We start from the raw sequence: 20,757 nt of genomic DNA, 5'->3' as shown, positions 1-20,757 counted from the left end.
GGGAGGGCGTACACTCACCATAGTAGTGTAATAATGTTGCTTCTGGGACACCTCCGTTTAACATGGGAAATCCCTATCTAATGTCATTTACCCCCTTGTCTTTTTCAAAAATCATAAACACCTCTATTTCTCCCACCCTCATCTTTATGAACCTTTTGTCTGTAGTACCTATCCTTAATGTTGTTCATTAGACCACTCAAACACTACAAATATTTGTTTTCTCTTATAGACCTATCATCCTTCTTCTACATATCATCTGGCAGATTAATCTTTGACCCATTCACTTCCATATTGACCCTAAAGACCTCTATTTCTCTCACCCTGTTCTTTACGAACCTTCATACCTTTTGACATGTTATCCTTATTCATTAGACCACTTAAACACCTGTGATCCTTCTGACCTTATGGACCTTTTAACCTTTTACTCTTAATATCATCTGGTGAATATAACCCACTCAAACAACGACCCTACAAATCAAACCTTTTTTTATTAATTCTTCGCTTTTGAGAAATGACGTTGTTTCAATGACTTGGATAACTTCCCAGAAAGATTTCATTGTCTTATTTCCTGTTATTCACACACGCTCAGGGCTTCCCCGAAATGACTGCATGTCGTCATTTCAAGAAAATACATTTTGTTCATTATAAAAGAACGTGTTCAATTCAATTTTGATCATTGGGGATCGACATGTCTTACTACTCCATCCTTTACTCTGATAAAGAAGAAGAATACTCACCAAGGTAAGTTTCATTTAAAATTAAAGTGTTTAAAGCTTTGTATGGGATTAATTATACAACAAATGACTTAATATTCCTTTATCTTTACAGCAATGCGAATATCCTGGCAGAACTTCAAACTGGTTGGAATGAAAATACTGCAGAATCTCAAGAGTTGCAAAACGAAATGAACTTGGTCAACCTGTATGTTTCACCATTCTTGGAAGATTCATATGCAAGGTAAGATACTAAATATTATTACATTTGTGTTAAACGACGCTGCCTTAGTGTGTGTGTGTGTGTGTGTGTTCGTGTGTGTATGTGTTTGTGTGTGTTCGTGTGTGTATGTGTGTGTATGTATCTGTGAATGTGTGTGTGTATGTGTATGTGTGTGTTCTTGTGTGTATGTATATATGAATGTGTGTGTGTGTGTGTGTGTGTGTGTGTATGTGTGTGTGTGTATGTATCTGTGAATGTGTGTATGTGTTTGTGTGTGCGTTCGTGTGTGTATGTGTGTGTGTGTATGTATCTGTGAATGTGTGTGTGTATGTGTATGTGTGTGTTCTTGTGTGTATGTATCTATGAATGTGTGTGTGTGTGTGTGTGTGTGTGTGTATGTGTGTGTGTGTATGTATCTGTGAATGTGTGTATGTGTTTGTGTGTGCGTTCGTGTGTGTATGTGTGTGTGTGTATGTATCTGTGAATGTGTGTGTGTATGTGTATGTGTGTGTTCTTGTGTGTATGTATATATGAATGTGTGTGTGTGTGTGTGTGTGTGTGTATGTGTGTGTGTGTATGTATCTGTGAATGTGTGTATGTGTTTGTGTGTGCGTTCGTGTGTGTATGTGTGTGTGTGTATGTATCTGTGAATGTGTGTGTGTATGTGTATGTGTGTGTTCTTGTGTGTATGTATATATGAATGTGTGTGTGTGTGTGTGTGTGTGTGTGTATGTGTGTGTGTGTATGTATCTGTGAATGTGTGTATGTGTTTGTGTGTGCGTTCGTGTGTGTATGTGTGTGTGTGTATGTATCTGTGAATGTGTGTGTGTATGTGTATGTGTGTGTTCTTGTGTGTATGTATCTATGAATGTGTGTGTGTGTGTGTGTGTGTGTGTGTATGTGTGTGTGTGTATGTATCTGTGAATGTGTGTATGTGTTTGTGTGTGCGTTCGTGTGTGTATGTGTGTGTGTGTATGTATCTGTGAATGTGTGTGTGTATGTGTATGTGTGTGTTCTTGTGTGTATGTATATATGAATGTGTGTGTGTGTGTGTGTGTGTGTGTATGTGTGTGTGTGTATGTATCTGTGAATGTGTGTATGTGTTTGTGTGTGCGTTCGTGTGTGTATGTGTGTGTGTGTATGTATCTGTGAATGTGTGTGTGTATGTGTATGTGTGAATGTGTATGTGTGTGTATGTGTGTGTATGTGTGTGTGCGTGTGTGTGATGTTTTGTCAAGCTTACTTCAACATAGTAATTTCTCCTTATTTTGTTTGCAGCCTTGAAGACCAAAGCTTGGAGTGGGACGATTTTGATTTTCCAAAGAGTGGTTATTTCCCGTCAACATGTGGTACCCTAAATTTTCAACTCGACCACTTGAACACAAAGCTCGATTTTTTCGAGGTAAGCATGTGTGTACGTGTGTGTGGTTCACCGTTTATAATAGGTACACCATATCCCTGCGCATCGTAAGAGGTGATTCAGGGTTGGTGTCAGGAAGGGCATCCGACCCTATATTAATAATAATAATAATAATACATTTATTTTGTATAGCGCTTTTCAAGACGCTTTGACATGGAACATAAATATGAAATAAATATCTCTCCCCTCTTGTCTTTAATAGAAAGAGATTCAAAACCTGAAGACATCTGCTGAACCAACCTTTGACTTGTGCTGGGAAGAAATTGATGACTTATGCTGGGGAGAAGTTGAATGTATACCTCAAGAAAAATGTTTTAATAATATAAAGATTTTAATGTTTTCAATATTTATATATATTTGTTTTGTTTACAATTATTTAATTCTTAATTACAAAAAGAGAATAAAGGAGGGAACGGGGAGGTGCACCCCTGCCAAAGACCCTTCACCCCCCTCATCCCACCCCTCCCCTCCCCTTGTGTGTGTGGGGAAGGTGGGGGTGGGATGAGGGGGGTGAAGGGTCAAGGGTGGGGGTGCACGGAGGGTGGGGGATGATGGGTGTGGTCTGTGTGGGCGGGGTCTGTGTGGGCGGGGTCTGTGTGGGCGGGGTCTGTGTGGGCGGGGTCTGTGTGGGCGGGGTCTGTGTGGGCGGGGTCGGTGTGGGCGTGGCTTATGATTTTTTATTTATTTAATTTTTTTTTATTATTACCACTAATTAAATTAGCTAATCTGGGTGGGGTGAATAGAAATGTTGTTTAATGAATTATTAGCTTTGTTTTTTGTAATTCTTGCGAGTAAAATGAACCCAAGATTTCCTCTCCATTTAAATCATATAATTTGTAGGTCCAAGGGACTGTATCCATTACATCAATGATTTTAAATAATTCACGAGTCCATTTTTGTGTATAACCTTTCTCAAAATGGCTTTTCCATTTGTATATCCTTACCATATCACCAACTTTGAACTTGGGCTTTCTCAAATTAATCTCCTTTTCATATTCTAATTTTGTAAATGTTTCTGATGGTTTTGATTGTGTTGATGAATGAACTGTATTATTGTAATTATCTACAATATCCTGAATTAAATACACCCATTTTTGAGAACCGAGTTGTGTGAATTTTTTATATAATTTCTCTTTTAAAGTACGATTAAAACGCTCAATAACAACTGCCTTTCCTTCATTAAAGGTGCTGTATAATTTAATACCCTTCCCCTTAAGAAATTTCATGAATATTTTGTTATAGAACTCTGTTCCCTCATCAGTCCATAACTTCTTTGGTTTCCTTTTATCCCGATCAAATATTAGCTTAAAGGCTAACATTAAAGTATCACCCCTTTTATTTTTTAAAGGGACAACCCAGGCAAATCTACTCCTCAAATCAATAACGGTTAAAGCATACCTGTATCCCCTGTCATTATTCAATTCAATTAAATCAGCGGACCATATGTGGTCAGTGTATTTAGAATAAACCTTCCTTCTTTTAAACTTTGTGATTATAGGTTTGTGTAATTCTTCAGCCAAAAGCTCCTCAGTCTTGATGGCATCATTAGAGCCTAATAGTTTTTTGAGGAATAACCAAGACCAAGTTTCAATTTAGCATTTATCAAATTTCTCACAATAAACCTATCAACTTTCTCTCTCAACGTTGGATTTTGTATCAAAGACAAATTATACAACATTTCGCTGTCGGCTTTATGTTTTTCAGTCAACGTAGTGGTTTTCCCATAAGCAATATCATGCTTCATACACACTTCGTCAACCCTATTTGTAGGTTTAGACCAAGGTTTAGGATTGTCAGCCTCATCTAATCTTTTATCCAAGTTTGTTCCTGGACCACAGAAAGAATACCCTGGAAGGTGTAATTCCCCTGGAATTCCAGTTGTTGTAAATTTACTTCCTGACAGAAACTTTTGTATGTCTCCTCCTCTTTTAGGAGAGATGAATTGGCACTTTTTAGAGCCACATACTTGACATATTCCTTTTTGATAAACTCTATTATTTTTAGCTTTAACATAAGAGATATTTTTAGATTTAGTTTTCTTTTTACATTTGAGACAATAACTCATATTTATTTATCAGAAAAATTCCGACAGAGTATCAAAACCTTTTTGGTTTTCAACATATACATTTCAATCTTTATTTTTAAAACATAAAGAATCCTAAGGAATGCCTTCACTCTCTCCTCCATTTATTTACAAATAAAAACTAACTAAAGTCAATGACACCAACATCATCAATCACATAATCTTTTCCTTCTTCTTCTTCTTCTTCTTCACCACTTTCTCGTTTAAATCTCTGAAATTGAAGACATTGACGTTCTTATTTTTGAAACCATTATCTTCGTAAGAGTTGTTAATTCTTTAATTTCCTCTTCGGTGCGTTGAGATTGATTTATTTGCTTTAATACACTCAATCTTTTATGAATCTCAATGATTTCCATCTTTTTATATTTTTCCTCCCTCTCTCTTTGCTCCCTCTCCTCCTCCTCCATTTTCTCCCTCTCCTCCTTCTCCTTTTTCTCCCTTTTCTCCCTTTCCTCCTTCTCCCTTTTCTCCCTTTCCTCCTCCTTTTTCTCCCTCTCCTCCTTCTCCTCCTTTTTCTCCCTCTCCTCCTTCTCCTCCCTCTCCCTTTCCTCCTTCTCCTTTTTCTCTCTTTCCTCCTTCTCTTCTTCAACTCCTTCCTCATCCCTTGCTACCCTTGAGTTTGAACCCCAAAGAATATTATACATATACTCATCTGGATTTTGAGATATTCTTGTATCTATAATTATTTTTCTCATAATAGGATACCAATAAGATTTGTTGACGATTTCTAAAAGAGTTTTATATTTCATAACTTTGAGAAGTTCATTTTTATTTAATATTTTAAACAAGTCTCTATTTGTGGGTTTAACAATATCAGTATAAGGCCAGTTTTTTATGACAAAATTCCCATGTATATGCTCCAAATCATAAGGTATGTAATACCGAGCACCCTTTTCTTGTAGGTATCCTTGAATACAAAAATTATAATTCTCTTGTAGTCTTCTTCCTGCCATTTATGTATCAGAAATATATGTGAGATTAATATTATGACAGGTAATACCACCCCATCTTCCCACTACCAAATCGGTTTGTATTCCTCGGCTTTCTATCCTTATCTCATTACCTTCCTTCTTTGTCATGCGAACCATCGCTATACTATCATATATTTTTATTTTCTTAAAATCACGTATTTGTTGTTTACTAATTGTACTTCCACATAAATCCTTATCTTCACCAAGTGGATAATATTCTTCTTTACGAGACTGATTTAAATCATGTAGGTCTTCTATGTTTATTGAAAAAGACCAATTATACCCTAAATCAGGCATATCATACCCCCATTTATTAATTCGCATATTAACTAAATGTCCTTCTTTATAAAATTTAATTGTAAGCAGGTAGTTAAATTCAATGAGGAAAGGTGTATGGTCAGTATAACCAGGTGTTGTGGTTGTAAATTTTACTTGTTTCACAAAACGTGCTGTTTTCTTTAAAGATATATATTGTGATAAATCACTGAATCTAATCAAGTCATTCGCATCTGTAGGGTTTGGATAATTGATTAATTTATAAGTATTCTTCATATTAATATTTTTACTTACACTATATTTTTGTCGTTCAGCCTGTGCCTTTGTATAATAATTTGATAAATCAATATCCTGAGAGGATTTTCCAAAGATAGAACCATCTTTTCCAACATAGGTCATTTATATTAGATAAAAAATGATATCATAAAAATTTTCATTATTGTTGAGTTGAAATAATACATATAAACATAATTGGCCACAACATTTAGAATTAATTTCTTGAACTTGGAATGTTTGATAAACACCATTCTGTAAGAATTGTATTACTTCAACAGGTGGTGGCATACCATAACTATCAAAATAATATTTATCCTGACTATTATGAATACAAACCCAATGAGAACCATTCTGTGTGTCTAAATTCATAATAATATTCTTTGTATTCTTATTTATATGTGTTAATTCATCTCTCATACAAATAACCACATTATCAATTTTTAGTGTTTTACAATACTTAGCTAGTTCTATATTTGACGTTGTATTCTTTCCAAATTGTTTAAACCATTTATCCATTTATTTATGAGAAAGATACAATCCATTACCCCGTTTAGTTAGTTTAACACCCGCTTGAGCGATAGAGGAAAGCATATCTCCAACCAACAATCTAGCTTTATCAGGTAGACTTTCAAGTTTTTGAGCAAAATCTACAATTACACCACTTCCACTAATTTGTTTCTCCAACTCCTTGTTATGTCTTTCCAATTCTTTTTGAGCTTTTAGTTGTGCCTTCCTTTCGTTAGCAGTTTTTACCGCTGCTGAAATACCACCAGTCAATGCTCCCGCCGCACTTAAACCAGCAAATAAAGGAATTAGAAACGGGAGAAATCCTCCTCTTGACTCGTCTATTGAATATTTCTTTAACATAGGTTTCGTCATTTTAATTTTAAGTGATCCAACATCATTTAGTGTTTTTACTTGTGTGTGTGTGAGTAAAACATCAATTCTTACAGCTCCTTTTCTTTGAATTGTATTAACATTAATAATACAAGGCTTTTGATTTTGAATACAAGATGTTAATTTATTAAGATTGATTTGATTAACATATACCCCAACCATTTATTTATGAGAAAAAACCTATGTGATATTAATCATAACACCATTATCTGTATTAATCTGTAATTCTGTTTCCTCCAAAAGCAAACAATATGCATTAACCTCTTCACTCTCCCCTCTTTCAATGTATAGAGAAGTATCCACTCGATTAGACTTTATAGTTTCCTTTTGAGAACTCAGGTCAATTGCGTAGATTGTATAAAGTTTTTGAAACGCAACCATATCCAAAATAGGATCATTATTACCATTACTTTCACACACCTTTTGGTAGGACTTGTAGGCTTCCGCATAATCATTTTTTTCCCAATCAATTTCCAATCTATCTCGCGGATAAAATGTGCCATCAAGAGAAACCCGAAGTTGTTTCACCTTTGCATTATCACTCAGGGCATTATTCTTATTAGTACCGTCCTCTCCATCTGGTTTTTTAAAAATGAGCCAGAGGTATCGTGGCTTTCCTTGAAGAACACCTAAATTCCAAGTGTAGGTAGTGTGTTCCAGTTTAACGTGTTGACATCTTCTTTTAAGGTATGATACATTTAGCGGTTTCTTTGAGTTAAGTCTTCTATTTAACATCTCTTCCGTTTTAAGATTAGGAGTATATTCACTGATATACCAACACAAATCATTAATAACAAATTTATTGTTGTCTCCAAAAGCATTTTCATCCCCAAAAAGCAACCTATTTACATTATCATTCCTTTGTAGTTGAAATCTAATTTTAAGACCATACAAAACTTTATCATAATCGCAAAATCCAAATATACCTTTAAGAGGTACTGCTACGGTAAAACTATTCACTGCTTTTGTTTCATCATTATACATTGACTTCCTTTGACTATAACCAGGGTCTGCGTTTGTACCCGTTGACATATCAGGAATAAAACCTTCAACAGCTCCCTTACCCATTCTATCACTAAACGAATATAGTGTAAATTTCATCATTTCAGATGTAGCAGAGACATAATCAACCGCTTCAACCTCTTGTGTTCCAATATACAGGCGGACACTGTCAAACATTTTCCAGAAGAAATCATTTACGAGTGTAGCATTAGTATTATTCGCAGCCTTAGTGAATTTAAATTTACACAGCAAGAAACTATCAGCTATATTCAAGTAAGTTTGTTGATTATTTATTTCAAAACTTTTTGTTCCGTTTGAATTCCAGTCTGTTCCTGTTATAGCATTTACCTTAAAATAGTCTTCCTTTTTAGTGGAGTTTGAAATGATAATCGTATCATCCAAATCATAGATACTATCAATCGCTTCCATACTTGTATTTATATAGCATTAAAATTGTTGAAACCCTGACCCAAGTATTTTAATGATTTTTTGTCGTTCTTGTGAAGATAGTTGAGTTTTACCTTTTTTTATTTCTTTGATTGCTTGTAATTTATGAGACTCCTTTTGAGCATCTTTTATACTCTTTATAGCACCCGCAACGGAGCCCACGGCAGAAGCAGTTGAACCAATTAGGTCTTTATGTTTAAGGATGGTTGAACCAATACCCATTAGAGTATCAATTATCCCATCTCCTTTATTTCGAAATTGATGACCTACACCTCGTTGTCTCTTAGGTTTATAGTATCCTCTACCCACATACCTTGTATAGTCTGGTGAAAGGAACATGCCCTCCCCTGTAATTATTTTATATTTTCCCAACTCGTGTTTTCTCACAATAACCATTATTTATTTATTGAAAAACTTCACGTAGGTGAATTCTGATGGATATAATTTCATCATTAAAGGATATCATACGATTATCTTGGTCGGTTATCCTAAAATTTACTCTGTATATGGTTTTTCCTGACACAGGTAAATAGACAAGATTTTTTGGTTCCATATTAAATTTATAACCAATCGGGGTTGAGTATGCACTGAATGAAAATATTGTATTTGTTCTTATTCCATCGTTATAAGCACCATCAATCAAATCACAATGAATTAATACTGAATTTATACCGGAGGATATTTGGATAACATTATCACTGTAAAACGTCCCGTTATTTTCAATCTTTTTTGAAGAGAAACCCAATAGCTCTCTAAACGAATTTTCAATCGTGAAATCAACTTTATAATTATTTTTAAGTTTAATAGTTGATTTTGAAGTGTGTTTTTGAATATCTATTACAATATTTTTTGGTTCATCACCTTTTTCTTTCATAAGGCGAGAGACTTCTGAAGATATTTGAGAAATCTCGTAAGCTCCAGGTGAAACGGTTATAGTTTTATATCCACTTCCTGGATTATAACTAAACTTGTTGTTTTTCTCTGTGATATTAAACAAGGTATTATAAGTTTCCATCGACAATAAAGATGCCTCATATGAGGTAAGGGGGTCAAGTTGTAGTGGGTAAGGGAATGAAGCTGTGTAATCGCTCGTTGTGAAATTAAAACTAAGAATTGTGCTTCTCATCTTATTTAATATCTAATAAAATATCTTTGTATTGACATTTATTAATTATTTTCATATTCATCAACTGATCTAAAATGGCTGAGGATTCATTAAAACAATTGTTGTTTCCAGCCTTCTTACTACCTAACAACAATAATAGCCTATTAACTAATTGTGATGGGTCATTTGGAAGAAAACTAACACCCGAACCAAGCTTACTTAAAGCATCAATAATATGTTTCTCCTTCTCATTCTTCTTACTTTTACCAGCAACAGAAACTCCATAATCAAGTGCATTTAACAACTCAATATATACCCTATCTTCCTCTCTTTCCATATCAAGTGGTTCCTCAAAATATTTTGAACCGCTGAATCCGGGGTTTGTTAGAAGAAACATTAATCTTGGAGTTAATTTAACATTTGGTTGAGTAGAACTCAAGAACATCAATTCATCATTAAATATCAATACCTTTTCTTCCACAAGATGAAACACTGCTGGTTCTTCTGTTGGAATGAGACCTGCTCTGGTTTTTGAACCCGCCGAATATTCATTGTTTTGAAGAGCTTCCACAACATAATTAGGGGGTTGATTTACCTCCTCAAGTTTCCGAAATAATCCCTCGTCATCATATTCTAATTCACCAAGTTCTTGTTTTGTTATCTGACTAAAATCTTTGAGCATTTGAAGTTTTTTCGGAGTAAATTCTACTGTGGGAACTGTAGGTGAGTGTTGAGTTTTCAAAAGTGGTTTAAAGAATTTCTCTTGTTTTCTTTCAAAGGCTTCTTCACCAGTTAGTTTCTGTCTCCGTTTCTTCTTTATCTCTTCCTGTTGTTTAACAACTTTTGAAACTAATTGTTGATGTTCCTTAAACTTTCTTTCTCTTTCTTCAGTATTCATTTTCTGTATTTATTTATTGAAAAATATCATTTAGTATCTCATCTTGTTTCACAACAATATATTTATATTTTCCAATCGTGTGTTTCATATAATTTTCAAATTCTTTTTTACTACATAACGTAGAGCAATTATCTCTCCAAAAATTATTTACATCTATTGAATTTAACTTAAATAAAATAAAAGTATTGGCATTGTTTCTTATTGAGCGTCGAGGGAGTTGAAAATATGATTGACTAAGATATATACAATTACAAGAAGAATGTCTCCCTCTTGTATAGTAGCTATCCATTACTGTTTGGTTTCTCTCATTAACACAATCATCAAAGATGACGAGGTTCTTTTTTGATTTATCTAAATCTTGAGGTGAAGGTATATCATCCGTATTATCACTGAGAATACAAGTTATGGGTTTCGATTTTGATTTCTGTGTATCACAAAATAATTGTATTATATCTTCAATATTATAATCATTCAGTTTGTTTTGAAGTTTAAATAAACCGATAATGTCTTCCTTTTTAAGACCTGCATTAAAACCCTGTGAGAGTAGTTGATACTCGGGTTGAAAACTTGACTTTGTAAAAATTATTAAATTATCATAATCTAAAAAATTAGGACCAAGGAGCATCTTTAAAAGTAAACAGGTTTTCCCACATCCGCTTGAACCAACTATTAGACATCTCAATGAATTTGGAATGTTTTTATGGTTATTAAATTTTATCTTATTTTCCCAAACGGGTAAAAAATCATTCATTTATATATTTGGAAAACAAGTCATCCAACTTTTTTTGAGCTATTTTAGAAACTCTATATTTTATCCTGAGTTCTGGTTTAATTTCAAAATAATTCATTATTTTATTTATGTAGTATCTTGTATTAACATTTCCATTAAAATTATTTTGAATAATAAATATCATTAAACCCTTATACATTTCCTCAATACAAAGAGTCTCTTTCCTTGTAAGAAATGGTGTATTATCACCATAATGCTTAACATTCATCTCTCTTATTAATCTTGTAAAGTAATTCATTTTTGGTTCTAATTTAAAAGAGTTATATGTTTTTTTATATTTCTTATTATCATTAATTAGAATATAATCACAGAATAAACATTGTTTATATGAATCCTCATCATTAAGCCCCACTCTATCACAAGCCGGACAATTCTCTAATTTATCATATGGAGAGTCTGGAAATTCTAAATATCCTTCAGAACTTATCATATTTATGTGGTAAATTTTTACTTAAACTAAACGCAAGTTTATTCATTAATAAATACAATGTTTCAAAGCACAAAAGACAAATTTCAATCAATCTCTACTTCGGTGGAAGATATAGAAAAATATGTCAAAGATGTTAAATTGAACAAAGATAAATATGGAAATTTTTGGGTAAAACCAGTTATGGAAAATAACATGAGCCCCTCTATTTCATTTAAAGGAAGAGCTCTAACTATACCTGGAAAGACATCCATTAAAGTAAATCTAACAAAAGTTTCTCCTCTACTCCTGGCAATTTATTCAAAGCTTGAAAAAGTGATTGACCACGATACTTTGAAAAAGAATGATAAGACCATTAATAATTCTAGAGGAGACATTTGTATTTTCTTTAATAATCCAAAGGGTGTAGATCTAAGTAAAATGAATGATGTTAATATTTCTGGTGAAATGTCATTTCGTTCTATGATAGTTAGAGATTATTTAAAGATAACTTTTGATATAAAAATTGTAGAGATTGAATCTGTTAATGAAAGAAAGTATATAGATATTGATGGGAATATTTTTCTTGCTAATTAAATATGAGTCAATACAGCAGTGAAGATTTTACTATTTCATTGAACTCGGACGATAGTGATGATAGTATTTCATTGAACTTGGATGATGGTGATGATAGTATTTCATTGAACACAGATGATAGTTATGATACTAATAGTTTGTGCTCAAATGATAGTTATGAGAGTAGCTTTATTGATGACTCTGAGTATGATTCTGAGTATTCATGTGATAGTTATGACTTAGATGATTCTGAGTGAAAAAGTGTTTTAGTTTAAGCACAGTGATATATATAAAACGGAGCTGTAAAGCTCAAAAGTGTTTTATTTTAAGCACAGTGATATATATAAAACACCACGTTTTCTCACGCTATAAATATGGTTTATTGTGATACTTGCGAGAAGGAAGTAAAATATTATAAACAACATATTCTCACCGCAAAACATACATACAACATTTTAAACAAACTTTCCCCTCTTCCACCTGAAACAAAACACTGTTCTACATGTAATAAAAATATCCTCAAGAAAGGCTTCAAAATACATCTTAAAACAAATCTACATTTATCAAATTTTATCACAACTAAAAACTCTGATGGAGCATTCAAAGGACATATTAAAATAAGAGTCTTTAACTTCAAACCTCCTGAACCAGAGTCTATAGTTGATGCTGTAGAAATAGTTAAACCTGCTGTTCAAACGTTGATTGAAAAAACACTAAAGGAAATGAAACCACTTAAATTTTATATGGGAGTAAAATTAGAAATGACAAAGGATGAAGGAGTTATAGATGCACCATACATGAGAACTGAGCCACACTTTATATCTTCATATCAAGATTTTAAAACATCAGGAGTCTATGATGAACTTATTAAACAAGAGCAAGATGTGGATAATTCAATCGTAGGAAGTGGATTCAATATAGGAAAAATTATTTACATAGACATTCATATTCTTAAATCAGATCCTCTAAAAGCTTCTTCTTACATTGATTTACCCAGTGTTATCAAAAATAGAAAAGCAGTTATCAATATCAAAAATAAAGACAATAAATGTTTTCTCTGGTCTATTTTAGCACACTTACATCCTCCACATTTTCATGATGAAAGAGTATCTCATTATAAAAAATATGAGAATACATTAAATACGAAAGATCTAAAGTTTCCGATGACTTTAAATGATATTCCTAAATTTGAAAAGATGAATAATTTATCAGTTAATGTTTATGGTCTAACAGAAACAAACAACATTCAGGTTTTAAAGCTTTCTGACAATTGTAAACAAACTCATATTAATCTTCTATATTTTAATTCAGACGAAAATTCACATTATACATACATCAAAGATATTGCTAAATTAATAAAACCACAAGTCTGTAAGAGAACAAATAAAATATATATTTGTTTGCGTTGTCTTAACTTCTTCAATTCACAAGAAAGATTAGATAAACATTCAAATTATTGTGGCGAACATAAATCAACGGTAATCAATATGCCTAAAGAAGGCTCAAAGATCACATTCAAAGATGAAAATAAAAAGATCAAACATCCATTTGTTATATATGCTGATTTTGAAAGTATTTTAGAAAAAATTGATACTGCTTCTCAAGATCCAAAAGAATCATACACAAATAAATATCAAAAACATACTCCTTGTGGTTTTTGTTATTATATCAAATCATCCGTTGGTGATAAATATAACAAGTTAGAGATGTATAGAGGCTCAAATACCCCAGAGGAGTTTGTGAAACGACTAGAAAAAGACTGTGTTCGATTAACCAAGATAATGAGAGAAACCAATAAACCAATGTCCTTAACAAGTAAAGAAAAAAGGGAATTTATAAAAAACAATGTCTGTCATATTTGTGAGGAGAAAATTGGTAAAGGTCTAAAGGTTAGAGACCATTGTCATCTCACTGGTAAATATAGAGGTCCGGCTCATCAAAGTTGTAATATTAATTATCAACTCCCCTCTTTCATTCCTGTCTTTCTTCATAACAACGCTCATTATGATACACATCTATTTATCAAGGAACTCTCAAAGACTTCTGGAAGTATCTCAGCAATTCCAAACACGGATCAGAAATACATTTCATTCACAAAAACAATTCACACATCTCCTATTACTCATATCAGATTTCTTGATACATTTAAATTCATGGCAAGTCCATTGGTTAACTTGGTTCAAAATCTAAAAGAGTTTCCATGTCTTTCAGAGTATTTTTTAGATAAAGATTTTCTAACACAAAAGGGAATTTACCCCTATGACTATATGGACTCATTTGAGAGATTCAATGAAACACAACTTCCTTCAAAAGAAAATTTCTATAACAAATTAAATAATAGTCATATATCTGATAAAGATTATGTACACGCACAAAATGTTTGGGAAAAATATAACATCAAGAATCTTGGCGAGTATCACGATTTGTATCTCAAAACTGATGTGCTTTTATTGGCCGATGTATTTGAAGCCTTTAGATCTGTTTGTCGCACTGGATATGGATTGGATCCTGCTCACTACTACACAGCACCTGGATTGGCCTGGAGTGCGATGTTGAAAATGACAAAACAAGATTTGGATTTGATAACCGATGTTGATATGCTTTTGATGATTGAAAAGGCAAAAAGAGGTGGAATTTCACAAGTCTGCTCGAGTAGATACGCAAAAGCAAATAACAAATATCTTCCAAATTATGATCCAACGAAAGAGAGTTCTTACTTGATGTACTATGACGCGAACAACCTGTATGGCTGGGCAATGTCTCAGGCTCTTCCTTATGGAAAACTTAGATGGGTAAAGGAAAAAGACTACAAAAACGTTTTACAAGATGTATGTATCTCTACACAAAAAGAATTGGATGAAGAAAAAGTTGGTTATTATTTTGAAATTGATTTAAAATATCCAGAGGAACTCCATAACCTACACAAAGATCTCCCATTTGCTTGTGAGAAAGCAAGTCCAAAGAAAGAATGGTTGAGTGATTATCAACGATCGTTTGATATAGGTGAATCAACAGAAAAATTACTTACTACATTATATAACAAGAAAAATTATGTTCTACACCAAAGAAATTTGCGACAATATTTATCAAAAGGTCTAAGAGTAGAGAAGATCCATAGGGTTCTAAAGTTCAATCAAAGTCATTGGTTAAAGGGGTACATTGATTTTAATACACAAAGAAGAACAGAGTCAAAAACAGATTTTGAGAAAGACTTTTATAAATTGATGAATAATGCGGTCTTTGGTAAGACTATGGAGAATGTGAGGAAAAGACAAAATATCAGACTATCAACATCTTGGGAACAAGCATCAAAATTAATTAATAGACCGAGTTTTACTCGAGCTGAGGTCTTTACTGAGAACTTTTGTGCGATCCATTTGATTAAAGAGAGTATTGAAATGAACAAACCTATTTATATTGGAACAACAATTCTTGATTTATCAAAGTCATTAATGTATGATTACTTTTATAATAACTTGAGGAAGAAATATCAAAATGATGTTAATCTACTTTATATGGATACAGATAGTTTTATTTTGAAAATTAATACCAACGATGTTTATTCAGACATGAAAAGAGACATTAATATCTATGACACGAGTAATTACAGTCCAGAGAGTGAGTTGTTCTCTTCTAAAAATAAAAAGGTGATTGGAAAGTTCAAGGATGAATTAGGAGGAAATGTTATGAGTGAATTTGTGGGATTGAGGTCAAAGGCTTATGCTTATAAATACATTGTGAATAACGTTGAAAAGACTGATAAGAAGTTAAAAGGTGTAAAGAAAAATGTTATTAAAGAAACAATAAACTTTAAGGATTATTATAACTGTTTAACAACAAAGAAAGAAGAGTTTAGAAAGATTAATGGAATAAGAAGTTATAAACATAAATTATATTCAGAAGAGATAAATAAGAAAGCATTGGGGGCTTTTGATGATAAGAGGTTTATTTTAGAAAATGGAATTGATAGTCTCCCTTATGGTTATATAAGTATATAAGTGATAAGATATATATATAAGTGATAAGATATATATAAGTGATAAGATATACATAAGTGATAAGATATATATAAGTGATAAGATATATATAAGTGATAAGTTAAAAAGGGGGGGTTGGGGATTTTAACGGGCTACCGCCGCCTTTTTTACTATTATATAAATGATAGAACCAAGTATCAACCAGACTAAAGAGTGGAGGTGTAATCAACCTTGGTATATAAATGGAAAACATAATGAATGTGAAAAATATCAAATAGGTATAATTGAAAAGGCAACTGGTAAAAAAGTTCACAAAACAAATAAGAGAATTAATTTAAATACCGGTGAATTGGGTAAAAAAGATGGAAATATTTTTGAGTGGACGGAAAACTTTGATGGTTGTCAGGAAAATATATACTTTAATTTAAAAATGGTATGTGGCACTGGAGGCGCTCAAGCAAGAACATTGAGGGAGGTTTACCATTTTATCTTAGCTCAGTTAAAATATCTTAATAAAGAACCAAACTCAAACATATTTTTTGTTAATATATTAGATGGTGAAGAGAGTTGTAGGAGAATTAAATTATTTCCCACGCATAAACAAATATTTGTAGGGTCGTTGTTTGAGTGGGTTATATTCACCAGATGATATTAAGAGTAAAAGGTTAAAAGGTCCATGAGGTCAGAAGGATCACAGGTGTTTAAGTGGTCTAATGAATAAGGATAACATGTCAAAAGGTTAGAAGGTTCGTAAAGAACAGGGTGAGAGAAATATAGGTGTTTAGGGGCAATGAGGGAGGGAAAGAATTAATATGGAAGTGAATGGGTCAATGTTTGAGTGGGTCAAAGATTAATCTGCCAGATGATATGTAGAAGAAGGATGATAGGTCTATAAGAGAAAACAAATATTTGTAGTGTTTGAGTGGTCTAATGAACAACATTAAGGATAGGTACTACAGACAAAAGGTTTATAAAGATGAGGGTGGGAGAAATAGAGGTGTTTATGATTTTTGAAAAAGACAAGGGGGTAAATGACATTAGATAGGGATTTCCCATGTTAAACGGAGGTGTCCCAGAAGCAACATTATTACACTACTCACCATGCTCCATCACATTTTTGAAAATGCACTTTGGAATTTTAATCAATTTTGGAAGAAATTTTGTTGATTACAACATACCATGCTCCATATCATTTACATTTACCAATGGTGGCGCTATTTCCGCCACATGTCATTGTTGGAGTTAAGGTGATATTCACCGTTGCTCCATTATCGTAAAAGTCTGATGTTATAGCTTTGAATATAATTAATCTCCAATTAGATATGGCCTTGTCTTTTGGGTCAAATAAGTAAAGTTATCAAAAATAAGATTGTTATTTTGTTAATAACCCTGCCACCAAAGGTGGATGGAGGTTGTGTTTTCAGCACTGTCTGTTTGCTTGTTTGTTTGTTTGTTTGTCTGTCTGTCTATGAGCCGGATATCTCAAAACGTTTTGGATGGATGCGGACAACATTTGGTGGACAGGTTGGGTGTGTGACAAGGACCAATTGGTTCGATTTTCGTGAAGATCCGGATCTGGATCCTAATACAGGAATTTTTCAAAATAATTCTTCACCATTGAGTGATGAAGCAAAAAACGATATATAGCATAATATCTCAAAACGTTATGGACAGATTATGACAAAACTTGGTGGTTGAGTTGGGTAGGTGACGAGAACAAGGCGATTACCGTTGATTTTGGTGTGTGATGAGGACGAATGGTCCGGATCCAGATCTGGCCTAACAGTGGGATACAAAATGTAAACTGCTCAGCCTGGCGGAGATATGCTCCCTATGCCTGGTGGAGGTATGCTCCCTTTGCTTGGTTGAAGGTATGCCGTTCTTGTTACCCTCACCAGAGGAGAGGATATTGCATTTGGGTCCGTTTGTTTGTCTGTTTGTTTTGTTTGTTTGTCTGCACAGAACGTGAGTATGCTTTTCTTTGCAACTGTTGACGAGATTGACACAAAATGTTCACCATCGGAGCTCCTCCTGTATAATCTTTTATGGCGTAGCCTATAGGGCAAAGCCGTCTAGAACAATGTTTGTCTGTCTGTCTGTATGTATGTATATATGTATGTATGTATGTATGTATGTATGTATGTATGTATGTCCCCTCAAACGTATGCCAATCAGAGCTGAGGTTCTGGTCACATGACAGGGTGATGTGATTACATCTGATGTCATTACGGCGGTACAGCGGCTGACTCTCCACACAACACCATTTTGATTTATATGTCATTCATGCCGAACATATTGTCGAACCTGTCATATATCACAATCGCCATTCTCTACCTTTCCGTTTTTCATTCAATGTGAAACACAAACAAACCGATTGTTAAAATGATCATCAAATATCGAAAGCATCGGCATTACCTTTCTTCCAACAAAACGGTATGTACCCAACCCTTGTGGGGTATAATCTAGATTACAGTAGGTCTTACCTCAGTTCTGTAAGTAAAACTTACCTCATGGATGTCTGGATTCCTCCAAATTTCTTTGTTTAATGTTATAAACAGCATTAGCGACTGTTTAAAAAGCTAATCATGTGTGTTTGTGGTTTATAATATTTTACAAGCCCGGCTATGCCGCTGTAAGACTTTCGGTCTTCTTTAATTATAACTATGACGTCATAGTTCATCTGGTGCGGGTGCCATCTTAGAAAAGTCGAAAAACTTTGCACCTCTATATCTCTGAAACCACTTCATGGATAAAATTGAAACATGGCTCATTCTCAAGTACTCCACAAGGGGAACAACATGTATTCATGATGATGTCATTGGTGCCTTCATTATGACATAATAAATTTGAAATTTCTTGAGCATGATCTACATAAAAATAATGTGGGAGAATTAAATTGATGATGTCATCGGTCACGTGGTTTGGCAGCAATATTGGATTTAACATCAATCTGCGTCATCAATAACCACATATAAACCAAACAAACTAACATGGCAGAAACTAGAACGGCACTCTTCGACATCACGACGTCGACTGATATGCCTCCGCCCACATTATTACATCATTATAATACTTGTATCAAGTTTGATTTAAATCCATTCAGCTGTGCCCAAGTCAGCACATTTTTACCTCACATGACCTCTGACCTTTGACCTATTGACCCCAAAATCTAATCACGTAATCTTTTCAATATTATACATACCTGTACCAAGTTTGAATTAGATCACTTCAGCCGTTCTCAAGTTATAGACCTATTACAGATTTGTAATTTGACCTTTGACCCCAAAATCTTATAACTTAATCTTTACATCATTATACATACCTGTACTAAGTTTGAATTGGATCACTTCAGCCATTGTCAAGTTATAGACATATTACAGACTTTGACCTTTGACTTCTTGACCCCAAATTCCAATCACTTAATCTTGACCTCATTATACATACCCGTACCAAATTTGAATTGGATCACTTCAGCCATTCTCAGGTTATAGACCTATTACAGACTTTGACCTCTTGACCCCAAAATCTAATCGGTTCATCTTTACATCATTCTACATAAGTGTACCAAATTTGGTCAGAATCCCATCACTGGTTCACAAGTTATCGCGGTAAGTATTGTTACCTATCATGACCTCTGACCTTTGGCCTTTGACCTCATGACTCCCAAATCTAATCACTTCATCTTTATCTGATTATACATGCCTGCACCAAGTTTGACTAAGATTCCTTTAGCCGTTCTCAAGTTATCGCGGTAATGAAAACCTATCACGGACGGACGGACGGACAGCCGGATGCACAACCTGAAAATATAATGCCTCCAGCGACCAAATCGCCGGAGGCATAAAAAATAAACACCACGCATAATACACCACACAAACACGTCCTGCAAGGGCCTGCAATCTCTGATTGCTCTTTCTTGTTACCGTCACCAGAGGAGAGGGTATTGCATTTGAGTCCGTTTGTTACTTGGCAAAAAAAAAATTGCCAAATTTTTGGAATTTTTTTTTTTGCAAGTATGTATGTTGATCTGTTTTGTTTGTGTTTGTCTGTCCGTCACTTATACTTGCTTACAGGTCACAATTTTAAACCAATCTTCACGAAACTTCACCAAATGGTAGAGTGCGTCGTCCGACAAAATCCTATATATTTTTGACATCAAAAGGTCAACATAGGCCAAAGGTCAACTACTTTTTTCAAATTTCTAAAATCCTCAATTTTCATCCGATTGACTTGAAATTTGAATAGGATATACATATCGGCTAACTGAATTCAACCACCAACTATTTATGAAATCAGCATAGGCCAAAAAGTCAACATAGGCCAAAGGTCAACAACCATTTCAAATTTCTAAAATCCTCAATTTTCATCTGATTGACTTGAAATTTGAATAGGATTTACATATCAGCTAACTGAATTCAATCACCAACTATTTTTGAGATCAGCTTAGGCCAAAAGGTCAACATAGGCCAAAGGTCAACAACCATTTCAAATTTATAAAATCCTCAATTTTCATCCGATTGACTTGAAATGTGAATAGGATTTACATATCGGCAGTAGGGAGATAATGGGGCTTCCAGGACACCCATGTATTTAGATGGGACGTTTTCCCAAACTGCCCATTTTTCCCCTGATTACCGCGACACCCCTTTCTCCTTTTACATGTAAGTGAATGGGGGAGTCCTTACTTACCCTCCAAG

The 20,757-nt window shown here is 33.8% G+C and overlaps 1 protein-coding gene across 1 annotated transcript in view; it reads left to right on the top strand.

Moving 5' to 3' along the window:
• Positions 1-20,757, top strand: part of IDUA (alpha-L-iduronidase) — a 200,754-nt gene that overhangs the window by 125,674 nt on the left and 54,323 nt on the right. The window lies entirely within an intron of this gene.

This window comes from Myxine glutinosa, chromosome 2 (assembly GCF_964187855.1).
Source record: "Myxine glutinosa chromosome 2, kmMyxGlut1.1, whole genome shotgun sequence".
NCBI classification, from domain to species: Eukaryota; Metazoa; Chordata; class Myxini; order Myxiniformes; family Myxinidae; genus Myxine; species Myxine glutinosa.
Note: the sequence above shows the minus strand (reverse complement) of the source record. Positions and strands in the feature narration are given on the sequence as shown.